This window comes from Hyla sarda, unplaced genomic scaffold (genome assembly GCF_029499605.1).
Source record: "Hyla sarda isolate aHylSar1 unplaced genomic scaffold, aHylSar1.hap1 scaffold_3049, whole genome shotgun sequence".
NCBI classification, from domain to species: Eukaryota; Metazoa; Chordata; class Amphibia; order Anura; family Hylidae; genus Hyla; species Hyla sarda.
In genome coordinates this window covers 3,911-25,029 of record NW_026609769.1, presented here as the reverse complement: position 1 = coordinate 25,029, position 21,119 = coordinate 3,911, and the positions used below count along the sequence as shown (strand labels likewise).

Sequence of the window (21,119 nt, the reverse complement as noted above, 5' to 3'; positions counted from 1 at the left end):
CTCTTCCTCTTACTTTTTTTTCACGTTTTTTTACGTTTTTCTCCTTTTCGCCTCTTTTCTGGGCGTATTATTCTTCTTTTTCTTCTTTTTTTTCGTCTAATGCATACCCCATCAGTGCAGCAATGCTTATTCAATACCGCCAGCAGATGGAGACACTGGGGGATAATTTTCTAAGGATTTATACTGATTTTTCCTGTCTGAATTTGTCGCACAGAAAGTTGCAGGCCAAATATGTGTGACATTTCTGCGACTTTAGCTTCTAGAGCATTTTTACAACATTATACATAGGTGCTGAATACATAAAAAGCGACTGTTCAGCGACAGACAAGTCGCCTCGGCTGAAAGTAGGCCAGAATGTCAGTCCATGTTGGAGCAGGTTTAGATACAGTCTAAAGTATAGATCTCAAAGTCTGTGCACAGAATTTAGCAAGGGCCTCGCACCTTCTGATGCATCAGGTAGGTGCACAATAGCATAGCCTAACCCTCTGTACTTTGGTCTATATTGATGCGGGACATAGACAGCCAGCTGATGACCAATCCATTAGTGCAATGGATGGCTGGAAGCATTTGTCTTTGCCTTTGCAATACCACAGAAGCAATGCATGGTCAATGTACAGCAATGACACACCTGTGTGAACAGCCAGGAGACCCCCCCCCCCCCATGTTATGTTACATAGTTACATAGTTAGTACGGTCGAAAAAAGACATATGTCCATCAAGTTCAACCAGGGAATTAAGGGGTAGGGGTGTGGCGCGATATTGGGGAAGGGATGAGATTTTATATTTCTTCATAAGCATTAATCTTATTTTGTCAATTAGGAACATTCAGCACCCACCCGCTATCAAGGCAGCTGCCTATCATGTCATGCCCTACCTGCACAGGTGTGCTGGCTACTCAAATGATCCAATTAAGGAGGCCATTTAGTCAGCAGCAGCAGAAGTCCTGTGCCTGGACGCTCCAACAGGGGCCAGACACAAGCAGAAGCAGAAGCAGCAGAAGCAGCAGCAGCAGCACCACCTTTTGTTTTTTGGCTGCAGCAGCAAGGCCCACAGGGCTGGCTAGCTGGCTAGCCAGCAAGCAGGTAGCAATGAAAGTAGGAATCTTTCTTTTTAACCCTGTAAGGGGGTGGTGCACTGTACCCGAAGATACTGCCATATCGGGTCAATGCATAGGGCGACGGAAGCAAGCTTCGAAATCGGCCCCCGTTCTCAAAAATCCATTTAATATATGGTCCCCAGATAGGGGACGTATCAGATATTAAACTGATAAGAACAGATACTACACTTGATCTTAGCCAAAAGGCCGAGAAGCGATAACCGTGAAAGGGGCGGGCCCAACAAGGTCCCCTTCATGGGCACTATCACTGCTTGCTGTCAGGGAGGCTGCCAGACAATTTTCCATGCACACTCTGGGCTGGGGGGCAGTCAACCACCAGTACACACAGCAGAACCTAAACCCATACCATTATTGCTAAGCAGCAAGACAGGGGCCCATTGCACTCCCACGGGGCCTTTTTAAATGCAATCCATAACCCGGATTTGCCAGGAACCCTTCTTACTCCTCCTACTTGCATGTGACACTGGGCTTAGGATCTGCATAGGAAACACACACACAAGCACACACCTACCTTTGTTGCCTGCAGATGCCTCCTTGGCTGTCCCCAAACGGTATCAAACCAACACCCACGGGAAGCTGTAAGCATAGAGGACATGCCTGCACCCCATTGGACTTACCTGTGTGGGTTAAATCCGGGTTATTTGACAACCTATGGCGGTGATGGTTCTGCTCAGGCAGAGCAGTGCTGATGCTCCTCATAAAGCTGTCGCTGCTGTGAAGGTTCTAGGTGACATCACAAATCCCTATGGTTACATACACAACAAAGCTGGGTTGTTGTTGTTTACACTCTGCAAGGCCTGTGGAAGTGAGTGACATCATAGCACTGTAGTTCTGAGGGTTCTAGATGGATGCAACAATCTCCTGTTGCTTCTATGAAGGCCATAATAGACGACATCACCAAACAGCTCCATAGTCACATACACAGCAAAGGAGAGATGTTGTTTACACCTAGTGATGTCAGTGGTATTGAGTGACATCACAGCACAGTGCTAAGGCTCCTGGGCCTGGACACAGCAGCGGCTGCAATATCTCAACGGAGAATACGTTTATATATATGTGTGTGTGTGCGCGTATATATATATATATATATATATATATATATATATATATATATATTTCTCCGCCGAAATCACTTTTAAACCCATTTCCACCTTTTTTTCCCTTCTCTTCCTCTTACTTTTTTTTCACGTTTTTTTACGTTTTTCTCCTTTTCGCCTCTTTTCTGGGCGTATTATTCTTCTTTTTCTTCTTTTTTTTCGTCTAATGCATACCCCATCAGTGCAGCAATGCTTATTCAATACCGCCAGCAGATGGAGACACTGGGGGATAATTTTCTAAGGATTTATACTGATTTTTCCTGTCTGAATTTGTCGCACAGAAAGTTGCAGGCCAAATATGTGTGACATTTCTGCGACTTTAGCTTCTAGAGCATTTTTACAACATTATACATAGGTGCTGAATACATAAAAAGCGACTGTTCAGCGACAGACAAGTCGCATCGGCTGAAAGTAGGCCAGAATGTCAGTCCATGTTGGAGCAGGTTTAGATACAGTCTAAAGTATAGATCTCAAAGTCTGTGCACAGAATTTAGCAAGGGCCTCGCACCTTCTGATGCATCAGGTAGGTGCACAATAGCATAGCCTAACCCTCTGTACTTTGGTCTATATTGATGCGGGACATAGACAGCCAGCTGATGACCAATCCATTAGTGCAATGGATGGCTGGAAGCATTTGTCTTTGCCTTTGCAATACCACAGAAGCAATGCATGGTCAATGTACAGCAATGACACACCTGTGTGAACAGCCAGGAGACCCCCCCCCCCCCCCCCATGTTATGTTACATAGTTACATAGTTAGTACGGTCGAAAAAAGACATATGTCCATCAAGTTCAACCAGGGAATTAAGGGGTAGGGGTGTGGCGCGATATTGGGGAAGGGATGAGATTTTATATTTCTTCATAAGCATTAATCTTATTTTGTCAATTAGGAACATTCAGCACCCACCCGCTATCAAGGCAGCTGCCTATCATGTCATGCCCTACCTGCACAGGTGTGCTGGCTACTCAAATGATCCAATTAAGGAGGCCATTTAGTCAGCAGCAGCAGAAGTCCTGTGCCTGGACGCTCCAACAGGGGCCAGACACAAGCAGAAGCAGAAGCAGCAGAAGCAGCAGCAGCAGCACCACCTTTTGTTTTTTGGCTGCAGCAGCAAGGCCCACAGGGCTGGTTAGCTGGCTAGCCAGCAAGCAGGTAGCAATGAAAGTAGGAATCTTTCTTTTTAACCCTGTAAGGGGGTGGTGCACTGTACCCGAAGATACTGCCATATCGGGTCAATGCATAGGGCGACGGAAGCAAGCTTCGAAATCGGCCCCCGTTCTCAAAAATCCATTTAATATATGGTCCCCAGATAGGGGACGTATCAGATATTAAACTGATAAGAACAGATACTACACTTGATCTTAGCCAAAAGGCCGAGAAGCGATAACCGTGAAAGGGGCGGGCCCAACAAGGTCCCCTTCATGGGCACTATCACTGCTTGCTGTCAGGGAGGCTGCCAGACAATTTTCCATGCACACTCTGGGCTGGGGGGCAGTCAACCACCAGTACACACAGCAGAACCTAAACCCATACCATTATTGCTAAGCAGCAAGACAGGGGCCCATTGCACTCCCACGGGGCCTTTTTAAATGCAATCCATAACCCGGATTTGCCAGGAACCCTTCTTACTCCTCCTACTTGCATGTGACACTGGGCTTAGGATCTGCATAGGAAACACACACACAAGCACACACCTACCTTTGTTGCCTGCAGATGCCTCCTTGGCTGTCCCCAAACGGTATCAAACCAACACCCACGGGAAGCTGTAAGCATAGAGGACATGCCTGCACCCCATTGGACTTACCTGTGTGGGTTAAATCCGGGTTATTTGACAACCTATGGCGGTGATGGTTCTGCTCAGGCAGAGCAGTGCTGATGCTCCTCATAAAGCTGTCGCTGCTGTGAAGGTTCTAGGTGACATCACAAATCCCTATGGTTACATACACAACAAAGCTGGGTTGTTGTTGTTTACACTCTGCAAGGCCTGTGGAAGTGAGTGACATCATAGCACTGTAGTTCTGAGGGTTCTAGATGGATGCAACAATCTCCTGTTGCTTCTATGAAGGCCATAATAGACGACATCACCAAACAGCTCCATAGTCACATACACAGCAAAGGAGAGATGTTGTTTACACCTAGTGATGTCAGTGGTATTGAGTGACATCACAGCACAGTGCTAAGGCTCCTGGGCCTGGACACAGCAGCGGCTGCAATATCTCAACGGAGAATACGTTTATATATATGTGTGTGTGTGCGCGTATATATATATATATATATATATATATATATATATATATATATTTCTCCGCCGAAATCACTTTTAAACCCATTTCCACCTTTTTTTCCCTTCTCTTCCTCTTACTTTTTTTTCACGTTTTTTTACGTTTTTCTCCTTTTCGCCTCTTTTCTGGGCGTATTATTCTTCTTTTTCTTCTTTTTTTTCGTCTAATGCATACCCCATCAGTGCAGCAATGCTTATTCAATACCGCCAGCAGATGGAGACACTGGGGGATAATTTTCTAAGGATTTATACTGATTTTTCCTGTCTGAATTTGTCGCACAGAAAGTTGCAGGCCAAATATGTGTGACATTTCTGCGACTTTAGCTTCTAGAGCATTTTTACAACATTATACATAGGTGCTGAATACATAAAAAGCGACTGTTCAGCGACAGACAAGTCGAATCGGCTGAAAGTAGGCCAGAATGTCAGTCCATGTTGGAGCAGGTTTAGATACAGTCTAAAGTATAGATCTCAAAGTCTGTGCACAGAATTTAGCAAGGGCCTCGCACCTTCTGATGCATCAGGTAGGTGCACAATAGCATAGCCTAACCCTCTGTACTTTGGTCTATATTGATGCGGGACATAGACAGCCAGCTGATGACCAATCCATTAGTGCAATGGATGGCTGGAAGCATTTGTCTTTGCCTTTGCAATACCACAGAAGCAATGCATGGTCAATGTACAGCAATGACACACCTGTGTGAACAGCCAGGAGACCCCCCCCCCCCCATGTTATGTTACATAGTTACATAGTTAGTACGGTCGAAAAAAGACATATGTCCATCAAGTTCAACCAGGGAATTAAGGGGTAGGGGTGTGGCGCGATATTGGGGAAGGGATGAGATTTTATATTTCTTCATAAGCATTAATCTTATTTTGTCAATTAGGAACATTCAGCACCCACCCGCTATCAAGGCAGCTGCCTATCATGTCATGCCCTACCTGCACAGGTGTGCTGGCTACTCAAATGATCCAATTAAGGAGGCCATTTAGTCAGCAGCAGCAGAAGTCCTGTGCCTGGACGCTCCAACAGGGGCCAGACACAAGCAGAAGCAGCAGAAGCAGCAGCAGCAGCACCACCTTTTGTTTTTTGGCTGCAGCAGCAAGGCCCACAGGGCTGGCTAGCTGGCTAGCCAGCAAGCAGGTAGCAATGAAAGTAGGAATCTTTCTTTTTAACCCTGTAAGGGGGTGGTGCACTGTACCCGAAGATACTGCCATATCGGGTCAATGCATAGGGCGACGGAAGCAAGCTTCGAAATCGGCCCCCGTTCTCAAAAATCCATTTAATATATGGTCCCCAGATAGGGGACGTATCAGATATTAAACTGATAAGAACAGATACTACACTTGATCTTAGCCAAAAGGCCGAGAAGCGATAACCGTGAAAGGGGCGGGCCCAACAAGGTCCCCTTCATGGGCACTATCACTGCTTGCTGTCAGGGAGGCTGCCAGACAATTTTCCATGCACACTCTGGGCTGGGGGGCAGTCAACCACTAGTACACACAGCAGAACCTAAACCCATACCATTATTGCTAAGCAGCAAGACAGGGGCCCATTGCACTCCCACGGGGCCTTTTTAAATGCAATCCATAACCCGGATTTGCCAGGAACCCTTCTTACTCCTCCTACTTGCATGTGACACTGGGCTTAGGATCTGCATAGGAAACACACACACAAGCACACACCTACCTTTGTTGCCTGCAGATGCCTCCTTGGCTGTCCCCAAACGGTATCAAACCAACACCCACGGGAAGCTGTAAGCATAGAGGACATGCCTGCACCCCATTGGACTTACCTGTGTGGGTTAAATCCGGGTTATTTGACAACCTATGGCGGTGATGGTTCTGCTCAGGCAGAGCAGTGCTGATGCTCCTCATAAAGCTGTCGCTGCTGTGAAGGTTCTAGGTGACATCACAAATCCCTATGGTTACATACACAACAAAGCTGGGTTGTTGTTGTTTACACTCTGCAAGGCCTGTGGAAGTGAGTGACATCATAGCACTGTAGTTCTGAGGGTTCTAGATGGATGCAACAATCTCCTGTTGCTTCTATGAAGGCCATAATAGACGACATCACCAAACAGCTCCATAGTCACATACACAGCAAAGGAGAGATGTTGTTTACACCTAGTGATGTCAGTGGTATTGAGTGACATCACAGCACAGTGCTAAGGCTCCTGGGCCTGGACACAGCAGCGGCTGCAATATCTCAACGGAGAATACGTTTATATATATGTGTGTGTGTGCGCGTATATATATATATATATATATATATATATATATATATATATATATATATATATATTTCTCCGCCGAAATCACTTTTAAACCCATTTCCACCTTTTTTTCCCTTCTCTTCCTCTTACTTTTTTTTCACGTTTTTTTACGTTTTTCTCCTTTTCGCCTCTTTTCTGGGCGTATTATTCTTCTTTTTCTTCTTTTTTTTCGTCTAATGCATACCCCATCAGTGCAGCAATGCTTATTCAATACCGCCAGCAGATGGAGACACTGGGGGATAATTTTCTAAGGATTTATACTGATTTTTCCTGTCTGAATTTGTCGCACAGAAAGTTGCAGGCCAAATATGTGTGACATTTCTGCGACTTTAGCTTCTAGAGCATTTTTACAACATTATACATAGGTGCTGAATACATAAAAAGCGACTGTTCAGCGACAGACAAGTCGCATCGGCTGAAAGTAGGCCAGAATGTCAGTCCATGTTGGAGCAGGTTTAGATACAGTCTAAAGTATAGATCTCAAAGTCTGTGCACAGAATTTAGCAAGGGCCTCGCACCTTCTGATGCATCAGGTAGGTGCACAATAGCATAGCCTAACCCTCTGTACTTTGGTCTATATTGATGCGGGACATAGACAGCCAGCTGATGACCAATCCATTAGTGCAATGGATGGCTGGAAGCATTTGTCTTTGCCTTTGCAATACCACAGAAGCAATGCATGGTCAATGTACAGCAATGACACACCTGTGTGAACAGCCAGGAGACCCCCCCCCCCCCCCCCCATGTTATGTTACATAGTTACATAGTTAGTACGGTCGAAAAAAGACATATGTCCATCAAGTTCAACCAGGGAATTAAGGGGTAGGGGTGTGGCGCGATATTGGGGAAGGGATGAGATTTTATATTTCTTCATAAGCATTAATCTTATTTTGTCAATTAGGAACATTCAGCACCCACCCGCTATCAAGGCAGCTGCCTATCATGTCATGCCCTACCTGCACAGGTGTGCTGGCTACTCAAATGATCCAATTAAGGAGGCCATTTAGTCAGCAGCAGCAGAAGTCCTGTGCCTGGACGCTCCAACAGGGGCCAGACACAAGCAGAAGCAGAAGCAGCAGAAGCAGCAGCAGCAGCACCACCTTTTGTTTTTTGGCTGCAGCAGCAAGGCCCACAGGGCTGGCTAGCTGGCTAGCCAGCAAGCAGGTAGCAATGAAAGTAGGAATCTTTCTTTTTAACCCTGTAAGGGGGTGGTGCACTGTACCCGAAGATACTGCCATATCGGGTCAATGCATAGGGCGACGGAAGCAAGCTTCGAAATCGGCCCCCGTTCTCAAAAATCCATTTAATATATGGTCCCCAGATAGGGGACGTATCAGATATTAAACTGATAAGAACAGATACTACACTTGATCTTAGCCAAAAGGCCGAGAAGCGATAACCGTGAAAGGGGCGGGCCCAACAAGGTCCCCTTCATGGGCACTATCACTGCTTGCTGTCAGGGAGGCTGCCAGACAATTTTCCATGCACACTCTGGGCTGGGGGGCAGTCAACCACCAGTACACACAGCAGAACCTAAACCCATACCATTATTGCTAAGCAGCAAGACAGGGGCCCATTGCACTCCCACGGGGCCTTTTTAAATGCAATCCATAACCCGGATTTGCCAGGAACCCTTCTTACTCCTCCTACTTGCATGTGACACTGGGCTTAGGATCTGCATAGGAAACACACACACAAGCACACACCTACCTTTGTTGCCTGCAGATGCCTCCTTGGCTGTCCCCAAACGGTATCAAACCAACACCCACGGGAAGCTGTAAGCATAGAGGACATGCCTGCACCCCATTGGACTTACCTGTGTGGGTTAAATCCGGGTTATTTGACAACCTATGGCGGTGATGGTTCTGCTCAGGCAGAGCAGTGCTGATGCTCCTCATAAAGCTGTCGCTGCTGTGAAGGTTCTAGGTGACATCACAAATCCCTATGGTTACATACACAACAAAGCTGGGTTGTTGTTGTTTACACTCTGCAAGGCCTGTGGAAGTGAGTGACATCATAGCACTGTAGTTCTGAGGGTTCTAGATGGATGCAACAATCTCCTGTTGCTTCTATGAAGGCCATAATAGACGACATCACCAAACAGCTCCATAGTCACATACACAGCAAAGGAGAGATGTTGTTTACACCTAGTGATGTCAGTGGTATTGAGTGACATCACAGCACAGTGCTAAGGCTCCTGGGCCTGGACACAGCAGCGGCTGCAATATCTCAACGGAGAATACGTTTATATATATGTGTGTGTGTGCGCGTATATATATATATATATATATATATATATATATATATATATATATATTTCTCCGCCGAAATCACTTTTAAACCCATTTCCACCTTTTTTTCCCTTCTCTTCCTCTTACTTTTTTTTCACGTTTTTTTACGTTTTTCTCCTTTTCGCCTCTTTTCTGGGCGTATTATTCTTCTTTTTCTTCTTTTTTTTCGTCTAATGCATACCCCATCAGTGCAGCAATGCTTATTCAATACCGCCAGCAGATGGAGACACTGGGGGATAATTTTCTAAGGATTTATACTGATTTTTCCTGTCTGAATTTGTCGCACAGAAAGTTGCAGGCCAAATATGTGTGACATTTCTGCGACTTTAGCTTCTAGAGCATTTTTACAACATTATACATAGGTGCTGAATACATAAAAAGCGACTGTTCAGCGACAGACAAGTCGCATCGGCTGAAAGTAGGCCAGAATGTCAGTCCATGTTGGAGCAGGTTTAGATACAGTCTAAAGTATAGATCTCAAAGTCTGTGCACAGAATTTAGCAAGGGCCTCGCACCTTCTGATGCATCAGGTAGGTGCACAATAGCATAGCCTAACCCTCTGTACTTTGGTCTATATTGATGCGGGACATAGACAGCCAGCTGATGACCAATCCATTAGTGCAATGGATGGCTGGAAGCATTTGTCTTTGCCTTTGCAATACCACAGAAGCAATGCATGGTCAATGTAAAGCAATGACACACCTGTGTGAACAGCCAGGAGACCCCCCCCCCCCCCCATGTTATGTTACATAGTTACATAGTTAGTACGGTCGAAAAAAGACATATGTCCATCAAGTTCAACCAGGGAATTAAGGGGTAGGGGTGTGGCGCGATATTGGGGAAGGGATGAGATTTTATATTTCTTCATAAGCATTAATCTTATTTTGTCAATTAGGAACATTCAGCACCCACCCGCTATCAAGGCAGCTGCCTATCATGTCATGCCCTACCTGCACAGGTGTGCTGGCTACTCAAATGATCCAATTAAGGAGGCCATTTAGTCAGCAGCAGCAGAAGTCCTGTGCCTGGACGCTCCAACAGGGGCCAGACACAAGCAGAAGCAGAAGCAGCAGAAGCAGCAGCAGCAGCACCACCTTTTGTTTTTTGGCTGCAGCAGCAAGGCCCACAGGGCTGGCTAGCTGGCTAGCCAGCAAGCAGGTAGCAATGAAAGTAGGAATCTTTCTTTTTAACCCTGTAAGGGGGTGGTGCACTGTACCCGAAGATACTGCCATATCGGGTCAATGCATAGGGCGACGGAAGCAAGCTTCGAAATCGGCCCCCGTTCTCAAAAATCCATTTAATATATGGTCCCCAGATAGGGGACGTATCAGATATTAAACTGATAAGAACAGATACTACACTTGATCTTAGCCAAAAGGCCGAGAAGCGATAACCGTGAAAGGGGCGGGCCCAACAAGGTCCCCTTCATGGGCACTATCACTGCTTGCTGTCAGGGAGGCTGCCAGACAATTTTCCATGCACACTCTGGGCTGGGGGGCAGTCAACCACCAGTACACACAGCAGAACCTAAACCCATACCATTATTGCTAAGCAGCAAGACAGGGGCCCATTGCACTCCCACGGGGCCTTTTTAAATGCAATCCATAACCCGGATTTGCCAGGAACCCTTCTTACTCCTCCTACTTGCATGTGACACTGGGCTTAGGATCTGCATAGGAAACACACACACAAGCACACACCTACCTTTGTTGCCTGCAGATGCCTCCTTGGCTGTCTCCAAACGGTATCAAACCAACACCCACGGGAAGCTGTAAGCATAGAGGACATGCCTGCACCCCATTGGACTTACCTGTGTGGGTTAAATCCGGGTTATTTGACAACCTATGGCGGTGATGGTTCTGCTCAGGCAGAGCAGTGCTGATGCTCCTCATAAAGCTGTCGCTGCTGTGAAGGTTCTAGGTGACATCACAAATCCCTATGGTTACATACACAACAAAGCTGGGTTGTTGTTGTTTACACTCTGCAAGGCCTGTGGAAGTGAGTGACATCATAGCACTGTAGTTCTGAGGGTTCTAGATGGATGCAACAATCTCCTGTTGCTTCTATGAAGGCCATAATAGACGACATCACCAAACAGCTCCATAGTCACATACACAGCAAAGGAGAGATGTTGTTTACACCTAGTGATGTCAGTGGTATTGAGTGACATCACAGCACAGTGCTAAGGCTCCTGGGCCTGGACACAGCAGCGGCTGCAATATCTCAACGGAGAATACGTTTATATATATGTGTGTGTGTGCGCGTATATATATATATATATATATATATATATATATATATATATATTTCTCCGCCGAAATCACTTTTAAACCCATTTCCACCTTTTTTTCCCTTCTCTTCCTCTTACTTTTTTTTCACGTTTTTTTACGTTTTTCTCCTTTTCGCCTCTTTTCTGGGCGTATTATTCTTCTTTTTCTTCTTTTTTTTCGTCTAATGCATACCCCATCAGTGCAGCAATGCTTATTCAATACCGCCAGCAGATGGAGACACTGGGGGATAATTTTCTAAGGATTTATACTGATTTTTCCTGTCTGAATTTGTCGCACAGAAAGTTGCAGGCCAAATATGTGTGACATTTCTGCGACTTTAGCTTCTAGAGCATTTTTACAACATTATACATAGGTGCTGAATACATAAAAAGCGACTGTTCAGCGACAGACAAGTCGCATCGGCTGAAAGTAGGCCAGAATGTCAGTCCATGTTGGAGCAGGTTTAGATACAGTCTAAAGTATAGATCTCAAAGTCTGTGCACAGAATTTAGCAAGGGCCTCGCACCTTCTGATGCATCAGGTAGGTGCACAATAGCATAGCCTAACCCTCTGTACTTTGGTCTATATTGATGCGGGACATAGACAGCCAGCTGATGACCAATCCATTAGTGCAATGGATGGCTGGAAGCATTTGTCTTTGCCTTTGCAATACCACAGAAGCAATGCATGGTCAATGTACAGCAATGACACACCTGTGTGAACAGCCAGGAGACCCCCCCCCCCCCCCCCCCATGTTATGTTACATAGTTACATAGTTAGTACGGTCGAAAAAAGACATATGTCCATCAAGTTCAACCAGGGAATTAAGGGGTAGGGGTGTGGCGCGATATTGGGGAAGGGATGAGATTTTATATTTCTTCATAAGCATTAATCTTATTTTGTCAATTAGGAACATTCAGCACCCACCCGCTATCAAGGCAGCTGCCTATCATGTCATGCCCTACCTGCACAGGTGTGCTGGCTACTCAAATGATCCAATTAAGGAGGCCATTTAGTCAGCAGCAGCAGAAGTCCTGTGCCTGGACGCTCCAACAGGGGCCAGACACAAGCAGAAGCAGCAGAAGCAGCAGCAGCACCTGTTACGCCTAGCGCTCCGGGTCCCCGCTCCTCCCCGGAGCGCTCACGGCGCCTTTCTCCCTGCAGCTCCCCGGTCAGCGCTGACCGGGAGCGCTGCCCTGTCATGGCCGTTGGGGATGCGATTCGCACAGCGGGACGCGCCCGCTCGCGAATCGCATCCCAGGTCACTTACCCGTTCCCGTCTCCTGCGGTCATGTGCTGGCGCGCGCGGCTCCGCTCTCTAGGGCGCGCGCGCGCCAGCTCCCTGAGACTTAAAGGGCCAGTGCACCAATGATTGGTGCCTGGCCCAATTAGCTTAATTGGTTCCCATCTGTTTCCTGGCTATATCTAGTCTCCTCCCTTGCACTTCCTTGCCGGATCTTGTTGCCCTAGAGCCTAGTGAAAGCGTTTTTGTGTGTTTATACCCTGTGTACCAGAACTTTGCTATCTCCCCTGACTACGAACCTTGCCGCCTGCCCCCGACCATCTGCTACGTCCGACTTTGCTTCTGCCTACTCCCTTGTACCTCGCCTATCTTCAGCAGCCAGAGAGGTGAGCCGTTGCTAGTGGATACGACCTGGTCACTACCGCCGCAGCAAGACCATCCCGCTTTGCGGCGGGCTCTGGTGAAAACCTGTAGTGTCTTAGAACCGGTCCACTAGCACGGTCCTCGCTATCCCTCTCTGGCACAGAGGATCCACCTCCTGCCAGCCGGCATCGTGACAGTAGATCCGGCCATGGATCCCGCTGAGGTTCCCCTGCCAGTTGTCTCTGATATCGCCCGACAGATCGCCCATCTAACCCACCAGCTGTCGGAAGTGTCCACCATTGTGCGCCAACATTCGCAACTTCTTCAGCAATCATCTCCTTCGCCAGCTCCTGCACCTCCTCCGCTGCGAGTGGCCACTCCTAGCCTCCACCTGTCCTTGCCGGACAAATTTAATGGGGACTCTAAGTTTTGCCGTGGCTTTCTTTCGCAATGTTCATTGCACCTGGAGATGATGTCGGACCTGTTTCCCACTGAAAGGTCTAAGGTGGCTTTCGTAGTCAGCCTTCTGTCTGGAAAAGCTCTGTCTTGGGCCACACCGCTCTGGGACCGCAATGACCCCGTCACTGCCTCCGTACACTCCTTCTTCTCGGAAATCCGAAGTGTCTTTGAGGAACCTGCCCGAGCCTCTTCTGCTGAGACTGCCCTGTTGAACCTGGTCCAGGGTAATTCTTCCGTTGGCGAGTATGCCGTACAGTTCCGTACCCTTGCTTCAGAATTATCCTGGAATAATGAGGCACTCTGCGCGACCTTCAAAAAAGGCCTATCCAGTCGCATCAAGGATGTGCTGGCCGCACGAGAGATTCCTGCCAATCTGCAAGAACTCATCCATCTAGCTACCCGCATTGACATGCGTTTTTCTGAGCGACACCAAGAGCTCCGCCAGGAAAAAGACTTAGATCTCTGGGCACCTCTCCCACAGTATCCGTTGCAATCTACGCCTGGGCCTCCCGCCGAGGAGGCCATGCAAGTGGATAAGTCTCGCCTGACCCAGGAAGAGAGGAATCGCCGTAAGGAAGAGAATCTTTGTCTGTACTGTGCCAGTACCGAGCATTTCTTGGTGGATTGCCCTATCCGTCCTCCACGCCTGGGAAACGCACGCACGCACCCAGCTCACGTGGGTGTGGCGTCTCTTGGTTCCAAGTCTGCTCCTCCACGTCTCACGGTACCCGTGCGGATTTCTGCTTCAGCCAGCTCTTCTCTCTCAGCCGTGGCCTGCCTGGACTCTGGAGCTTCTGGAAATTTTATTCGAGAGTCCCTAGTGAATAAATTTCGCATTCCGGTGACCCGTCTTGTCAAGCCACTCCACGTTTCCGCGGTCAACGGAGCCAAGTTGGATTGCACCATACGTTTCCGCACGGAGCCCCTTCTTATGAGCATCGGATCTCATCATGAGAGGATTGAACTTTTGGTCCTCCCCAATTGCACCTCGGAAATTCTCCTTGGACTTCCCTGGCTTCAACTTCATTCCCCTACCCTGGATTGGTCCACTGGGGAGATCAGGAGTTGGGGGTCCTCTTGTTCCAAGAACTGTCTAAAACCGGTTCCCAGTACTCCCTGCCGTGACCCTGTGGTTCCTCCTGTTTCCGGTCCCCCTAAGGTCATTAAGGACTCTGCCTGCCACAGGAAATGCCCCTCCCCCCCTCCCAGTCCCGTCAGGCAAGCCTCTGTGCCACCCCATGGCCCCCGTCCTGGTGTCACACTGCCCCGTGCCAGGTCTCGCCCTCTGCCCTCTCTCCCCATTCCTACTCCTGCGGTTCTGCCTGCCGTTGAGGAATCCCTCCTTCCTTTCCCGGTGTCCTCATCCCAGGGGAGGCAGTTACCCGATAAAGAGAAGGGGAGACCTAAGGGGGGGGGTACTGTTACGCCTAGCGCTCCGGGTCCCCGCTCCTCCCCGGAGCGCTCACGGCGCCTTTCTCCCTGCAGCTCCCCGGTCAGCGCTGACCGGGAGCGCTGCCCTGTCATGGCCGTTGGGGATGCGATTCGCACAGCGGGACGCGCCCGCTCGCGAATCGCATCCCAGGTCACTTACCCGTTCCCGTCTCCTGCGGTCATGTGCTGGCGCGCGCGGCTCCGCTCTCTAGGGCGCGCGCGCGCCAGCTCCCTGAGACTTAAAGGGCCAGTGCACCAATGATTGGTGCCTGGCCCAATTAGCTTAATTGGTTCCCATCTGTTTCCTGGCTATATCTAGTCTCCTCCCTTGCACTTCCTTGCCGGATCTTGTTGCCCTAGAGCCTAGTGAAAGCGTTTTTGTGTGTTTATACCCTGTGTACCAGAACTTTGCTATCTCCCCTGACTACGAACCTTGCCGCCTGCCCCCGACCATCTGCTACGTCCGACTTTGCTTCTGCCTACTCCCTTGTACCTCGCCTATCTTCAGCAGCCAGAGAGGTGAGCCGTTGCTAGTGGATACGACCTGGTCACTACCGCCGCAGCAAGACCATCCCGCTTTGCGGCGGGCTCTGGTGAAAACCTGTAGTGTCTTAGAACCGGTCCACTAGCACGGTCCTCGCTATCCCTCTCTGGCACAGAGGATCCACCTCCTGCCAGCCGGCATCGTGACAGCACCACCTTTTGTTTTTTGGCTGCAGCAGCAAGGCCCACAGGGCTGGCTAGCTGGCTAGCCAGCAAGCAGGTAGCAATGAAAGTAGGAATCTTTCTTTTTAACCCTGTAAGGGGGTGGTGCACTGTACCCGAAGATACTGCCATATCGGGTCAATGCATAGGGCGACGGAAGCAAGCTTCGAAATCGGCCCCCGTTCTCAAAAATCCATTTAATATATGGTCCCCAGATAGGGGACGTATCAGATATTAAACTGATAAGAACAGATTTTAACTTGGCTACCCCTGAGGGGTATCTTTTTATTTAGAATTCATAACATTTTACAAAGTGCATTACGATTTATAAATATAATTTTTTTTCAATAAAAACAAATTTTGATAATAAAATCACATATAACAATAAAAGTTCACATAAATACAATCATAATACACTTAAAATGGGCACTTGGTGGCTTTACAAAAGGGCGTTCCATTCATTAAAATACCATTTTCTAGCTAATAAAGGATAATATTTCTTGTCTAATAAAAAGTACTGGTACATATCACTAAAACAAAGAGCTAAAACATCATTCACAGATAAAATCTCATGTTTAAAAAGTAAAATGTTTCTGGCATTCCATAGAGCTGCTTTAACACAGTTTATGATCTTCCATGCCATTGTCTCTTGAGTCCGTATTGGGCATTCCAGACATCCATAAAAAACAGCTGCAGAGTTTAAGTCCTTTATTTCTGTTATCTTCTTCACCAGAGGGAGTATTTTAGTCCATATCCTTTTTGCATAAAAACAAGTCCAGAAAAGGTGGTACACGGTCTCGGGTTCCTGGCAGCCCTCCCTCGGGCATACTGCAGTGTTGGCCATCCTTCTTCGGTGCTGGAATGCCCGGCATGGAAGACACTCGTGTATGCAGCTCCAGGCCAGATCTTTCTGTGAATTAAAAAGATAAATCATATTTGCCATCTTCCATATTTTCCTGCATTTCTCTTCATTAAAATTATTCACAGGGGTAATAAAACCACTTTCTTTAATATATTTTAACATTTTTTTGCTATTAGTTACTTCATTAATACTTTTTCCGTTAAAGTTGTACAAGTTGAAAATTTTCTCTAAAATCTTGTATTGTTGGGGAAGATTAAAAGCATAAGGACAGCTTAAAACAGTTTTAAACCACCCATTCCTCCTCATAAAAAAACCTGTATTAAAACGGATAAAATATGACCAGTAACTATCCTTAAAAAGTGTGCTAACACACATGCTAAAAAACTTGGTAAAAAGGAACGCCCTGATGTCGGGGAAGTCCTTTCCACCCATACCTTTTGGCATCATGACGATCTCTCTTCTCAATTTTTCACTCTTGGAGCTCCATAAAAAGGTAAAACATGCTTTAATAATTTTATTTAAAATCATTTCGGGGGGTGGAAAGACCATGCCAAGATACAATAAAATGGGTAAAATCACCATCTTTGTAACTAAAACCTTCCCCTCCATCGTTAGCTTTCTCATGTTCCACATACAAATTTTTGTGTTTATTTTTTGAGCCACCAAGTCCCAGCTATTAAAACCATTGTTTGACTCACTGAAGGAGACCCCTAAAATCTGCACAGACTCAGACACAGGAATGGGTAAATCCCTTAAAAACAGTCCTCCTATATTTAAAACACTGCTTTTATTAAAATTTACCTTAAAACCGGAGGCACAACAAAAAAATTCAATTTGCTTTAGGGCTTTTTGAAGCGATGGGGTGTCCCTTCCGAGCACTGCCACATCGTCCATGTACCCCACTACTTTAGCCTCTAGTCCCCCTCCTCCCGGCAGGGGGACCCCTCTTATTTGCTTATCTCTCCTCAAGGTGCATAGTAGAGGCTCAAGCGCACATATGAAAAGTAGTGGGGACAAAGGACACCCCTGCTTCACTCCGGAATTTAAAATCACATCCTGTGTCTTAAAACCGTTAACTAAAATCTTGCTTGTGCAGTTTTTATAAAAGGCCTTAAGAGACAATAAAAAGCCTTCAGGTATACCCATTTTCTCTAAAACCTTAAAAAGATAAAAATGTGACACTCTGTCAAAAGCCTTCTCGAAGTCTAAGGATAAAATGGCTAGTTTTCCGTTTCTAGACTTTGTGTCACTAATCACATCTTTTAAAAGGTTAAGATTTTCCCATATGCTCCTCCCAGGCACCCCACAGACCTGATTTGAATGGATTATTTTCTCTATTACACTTTTTAATCTATTTGCGCACAGTTTTGCCATCACTTTGTAGTCACAGTTGAGGAGGGTGATTGGTCTCCAGTTCTTTAGATCTGACCGGTCTCCCTTTTTGAACAGCAGGGAGACATCACCCTTCCTCCATGAACCTGGGAGGGCTTTTGTTTTAAATACTTCTGTAAAAAGGGAAAAAAGGTCATCTTTTAAAACACCATAAAAAATGACATAAAACTCAATGGGTATACCGTCAGGACCAGGCACCTTACCGGATTTAAAACTCCTGATCGTCTCTAAAACCTCCTGTTCCGAGATCTCCCTCTGTAAAAGAGACTGGGACACAGGGTCTAAAACATTGGTAATCTCCTTCAATGAGTCATTCATAAAATCAATATCAATATTTTTTGTATTAAAAAGATCCGCATAAAATGAATGTACCCTTTTTAAAATACCCTGTACATCTTTTTCTCCTTGTATATTATCAATGAAAACCTTTTTATCCGTTACTTTCTTAAAAAAGTACCTGGAGCAGGTCTCGTTCTCTTCAAGGTGCTTTATTTTGGATCTGAAAATTATCTCTTTTCCCTTCTGCTCCAGGCACTGTTTTATTTCTTTTTTTAAGTCAGTAATTTCTCTATAAACCTCTATACCATTGTCTCTGAATTTGTACAGGGTTTGCAGACGGGTATTTAGAAGGGAGTAAAACTCACGCTTCTCTTTAGCTCTAGAGATCCCTACTCTAATAAAAAACTCTTTTATTTTTATTTTCATTTTCTCCCACCATATACTGATGGGAGTGTTAGGATCTCTTACCCGTCTGCAGTCCTTGTAGAAGTTGATAAAATCGGATAAAACCTGCGGATCTTCTAAAAGGGATACATTCATCTTCCAGGCATTCCTCCCAGTCTTTTTTCTAAAATCACTCTTCACCTTAAAAGATAAAAGTTTGTGATCAGAAAAAACATTGGTTAAAACATCACACTTAAAAGGCAGTACTTGATAAGAACAGAAGATAAAATCGATCCTGGAGCTGCAGTTTGCGTTGCTCCAGGTCACACCGTCTCTTTCTGGTAAAATACTATTGCATTTCTTAAAAACATCAGTAAGTCTAAAATCAATAATCATATTTTTTAACATAGAAGATGTTTTATCATAGTTTCTACTTACTGAATTGGTAAAACGGTGCTCCCCCCTTAAAATACAATTAAAATCACCTGCTAAAATAAGAGGTTCAGAATCATTGATAAAAAGGGGTAAAATCTCTAACATCCGTGCTCTATCATTTTTATTGGGTGAACCATAAAAATTTAAAAACTGCCATTTAATACCATCAATAAAAGCTTTAACCAATAAAATTCTGCCTGGTAAAATCTCATGAATAAAATCAATAAAAGCATTTCCTTTAAAAAGTATGGCGACCCCTGCTGATCTGGATTCGTTAGATCCAGACCAGACTGATGGACCGTGTACCCAATCTTTTTTATACTTTTCATAATTTAAACTATGCGGGATGCCGCACTCCTGCAGGAAAACCACAGAAGCAGCAAAAATAGACAAGTAGTTAAAAAGGGCAACCCGTTTCGCTCGTGAACTTATACTTCTTACATTCATAGACAATCCGGACAACTCAGCCATTGGAGATGTAAAAAAAAGGGAGGCTCAGATAACAAAACTAAAAACCAGATTGCGCACTGGAGCTCTCGTTACCCCCCACCTCTGACTCTACCGTACACATAGAGGAAGCCGGAGAGGAACCACCATCGCTCGAGCAGCCCCCCTCTTCCAAGACCACAGGTGTATAGACGGAGTACATTGGTAAGAACAGCTTCTGGGCTCCATTCTCTTTTTCGGCGTCCACCTCTTGCCCCTCCATAGGGGTCGGGTGCGTACTTAGGTCCGTTTCCGGGACCTCGGAGATGGTCACCCCTGAAACCTCCTCCTGGCTGGGAGGAGGAGGGGTATCCACCACTGGGACCTGTGGAGGAGCTTCACTTGGAGCCCCCGTCACGACAGGAACTTCCATCTGCTCCTCCTGGACCACCTCCGAGTCCGGACGCCCTTTGGAGCCCCTTCGTCTTTTCACCTTTGCTACTCCGTCCGGGTTTTCACACTCAGGGGGACCCCGAGCAGGAGGACCTTCCGGGGTGGAATCGGGCACCTCTCGCTCTTCCACCTTCTCTGAGGTATCTGCCCGATCCCCTCTCGCATTTCTCTTCCCCGGCCTCCTCTCATTTGGGGTCCCCCTTTCCACCTGTGCCTCTTTCTCCTGGGGTTCTTTTGGGGGGGCCGTGGTCTCCATCTCACAGCTTACCTCTTCTTGTGGGGGGTGCTCCTCCTCTCTGGCTTTTCCCCAGGCTGGTCTCCGGACGTCTCTCTTGGGTTGCCCTTGCTGTTCTGTGGTTTTTTTTGGTCTGTGGGGACAGAAAGCATACATGTGACCAAAGTGACGGCAAAAATTACATCTCAAACCCTTATCACATTTTTCTGTTTCATGTTGCATGCTTCCACATTTCTTACAGGAACTTTCACAATTTTCCTTTATGTGCCCATAACGTTGGCACCTTCTGCAGAAGTTTGGCATTCCCGCAAAAAAGAGGTCGCCACACACATTGTTTAATTTAAAACGAGCAGGCGGTAATAGTATCCCCCCTGGGAGGGTGGGGTCTTTGTTGCACGTGACTTGATATCGCCATTTTGAGGTCCAGACACCACAGTCGTTCATGATTTTTCCTCTGAACTCCACCTTTTTAAAGTAGGCTGCCAGGAACCCATCGATCTCTCTCTGATTTACAAAAGGGGAGTACATCTTCACGACAATCAACTTGGTTTCATCTAGGACGTGCTCGACAATTTGGATACCCTTAAGCCTCGGATCATCTTGCTTTGGAATTTTCATTACTGCATCTAAGAATACGCCTTCCCCTATGAAAGTGCAGTCGTAGATCCTCCGCTTAGGGTAATCCTGGATGGCCAAAATCTCTCGCTTACGAACATTAAGAATCTTGTCGAGCACGTCCTCTATCACGAACCTCATGCCACGTGCATCCGCCGCATCACCTGTGAGAATGACCCGCACAGTGTGTTTAATCCGGGCATAAGCCGGTACCGAACCAGGATCTAGATCTTCATCCATGGTTCATTCGTGTTTTGGTCTGGTTCTCTCCGCTCCAACCAACCAGCCAATTCGCTCAAACCTCTCTCCACCCAAAGGCTTTGAGAGGCGATCGCAACCCGTTACCCTGGGACTAAGCCCTCTCCCCAATAGCAACAAGTGGGTGAAGCCCAGGCAATAAACCTGGGCGATCCCACAAGGCCGAGGAGAGGGGTACCCGAGTACCTTCTGACCAGATCTCCTGTATTACTACACTTGATCTTAGCCAAAAGGCCGAGAAGCGAT

The 21,119-nt window shown here is 46.6% G+C and overlaps 5 non-coding genes and 2 pseudogenes across 5 annotated transcripts; all 7 read right to left on the bottom strand.

Annotated features, from left to right (window-relative positions):
- Positions 1–1,124: 1,124 nt before the first annotated feature.
- Positions 1,125–1,315, bottom strand: LOC130328141 (U2 spliceosomal RNA). The gene has a single exon (XR_008872208.1). It is a non-coding gene; the product is annotated as a U2 spliceosomal RNA (small nuclear RNA).
- A 2,094-nt stretch (positions 1,316–3,409) lies between these two features.
- On the bottom strand, positions 3,410–3,600 carry LOC130328148 (U2 spliceosomal RNA). Its single transcript, XR_008872212.1, has one exon. It is a non-coding gene; the product is annotated as a U2 spliceosomal RNA (small nuclear RNA).
- Positions 3,601–5,682: 2,082 nt separating this feature from the next.
- Positions 5,683–5,873, bottom strand: LOC130328147 (U2 spliceosomal RNA). Its single transcript, XR_008872211.1, has one exon. It is a non-coding gene; the product is annotated as a U2 spliceosomal RNA (small nuclear RNA).
- A 2,105-nt stretch (positions 5,874–7,978) lies between these two features.
- On the bottom strand, positions 7,979–8,169 carry LOC130328145 (U2 spliceosomal RNA). Its single transcript, XR_008872210.1, has one exon. It is a non-coding gene; the product is annotated as a U2 spliceosomal RNA (small nuclear RNA).
- Positions 8,170–10,263: 2,094 nt separating this feature from the next.
- Positions 10,264–10,454, bottom strand: LOC130328144 (U2 spliceosomal RNA). The gene has a single exon (XR_008872209.1). It is a non-coding gene; the product is annotated as a U2 spliceosomal RNA (small nuclear RNA).
- A 5,180-nt stretch (positions 10,455–15,634) lies between these two features.
- Positions 15,635–15,815, bottom strand: LOC130328142 (U2 spliceosomal RNA; annotated as a pseudogene).
- Positions 15,816–20,986: 5,171 nt separating this feature from the next.
- On the bottom strand, positions 20,987–21,119 carry LOC130328143 (U2 spliceosomal RNA; annotated as a pseudogene).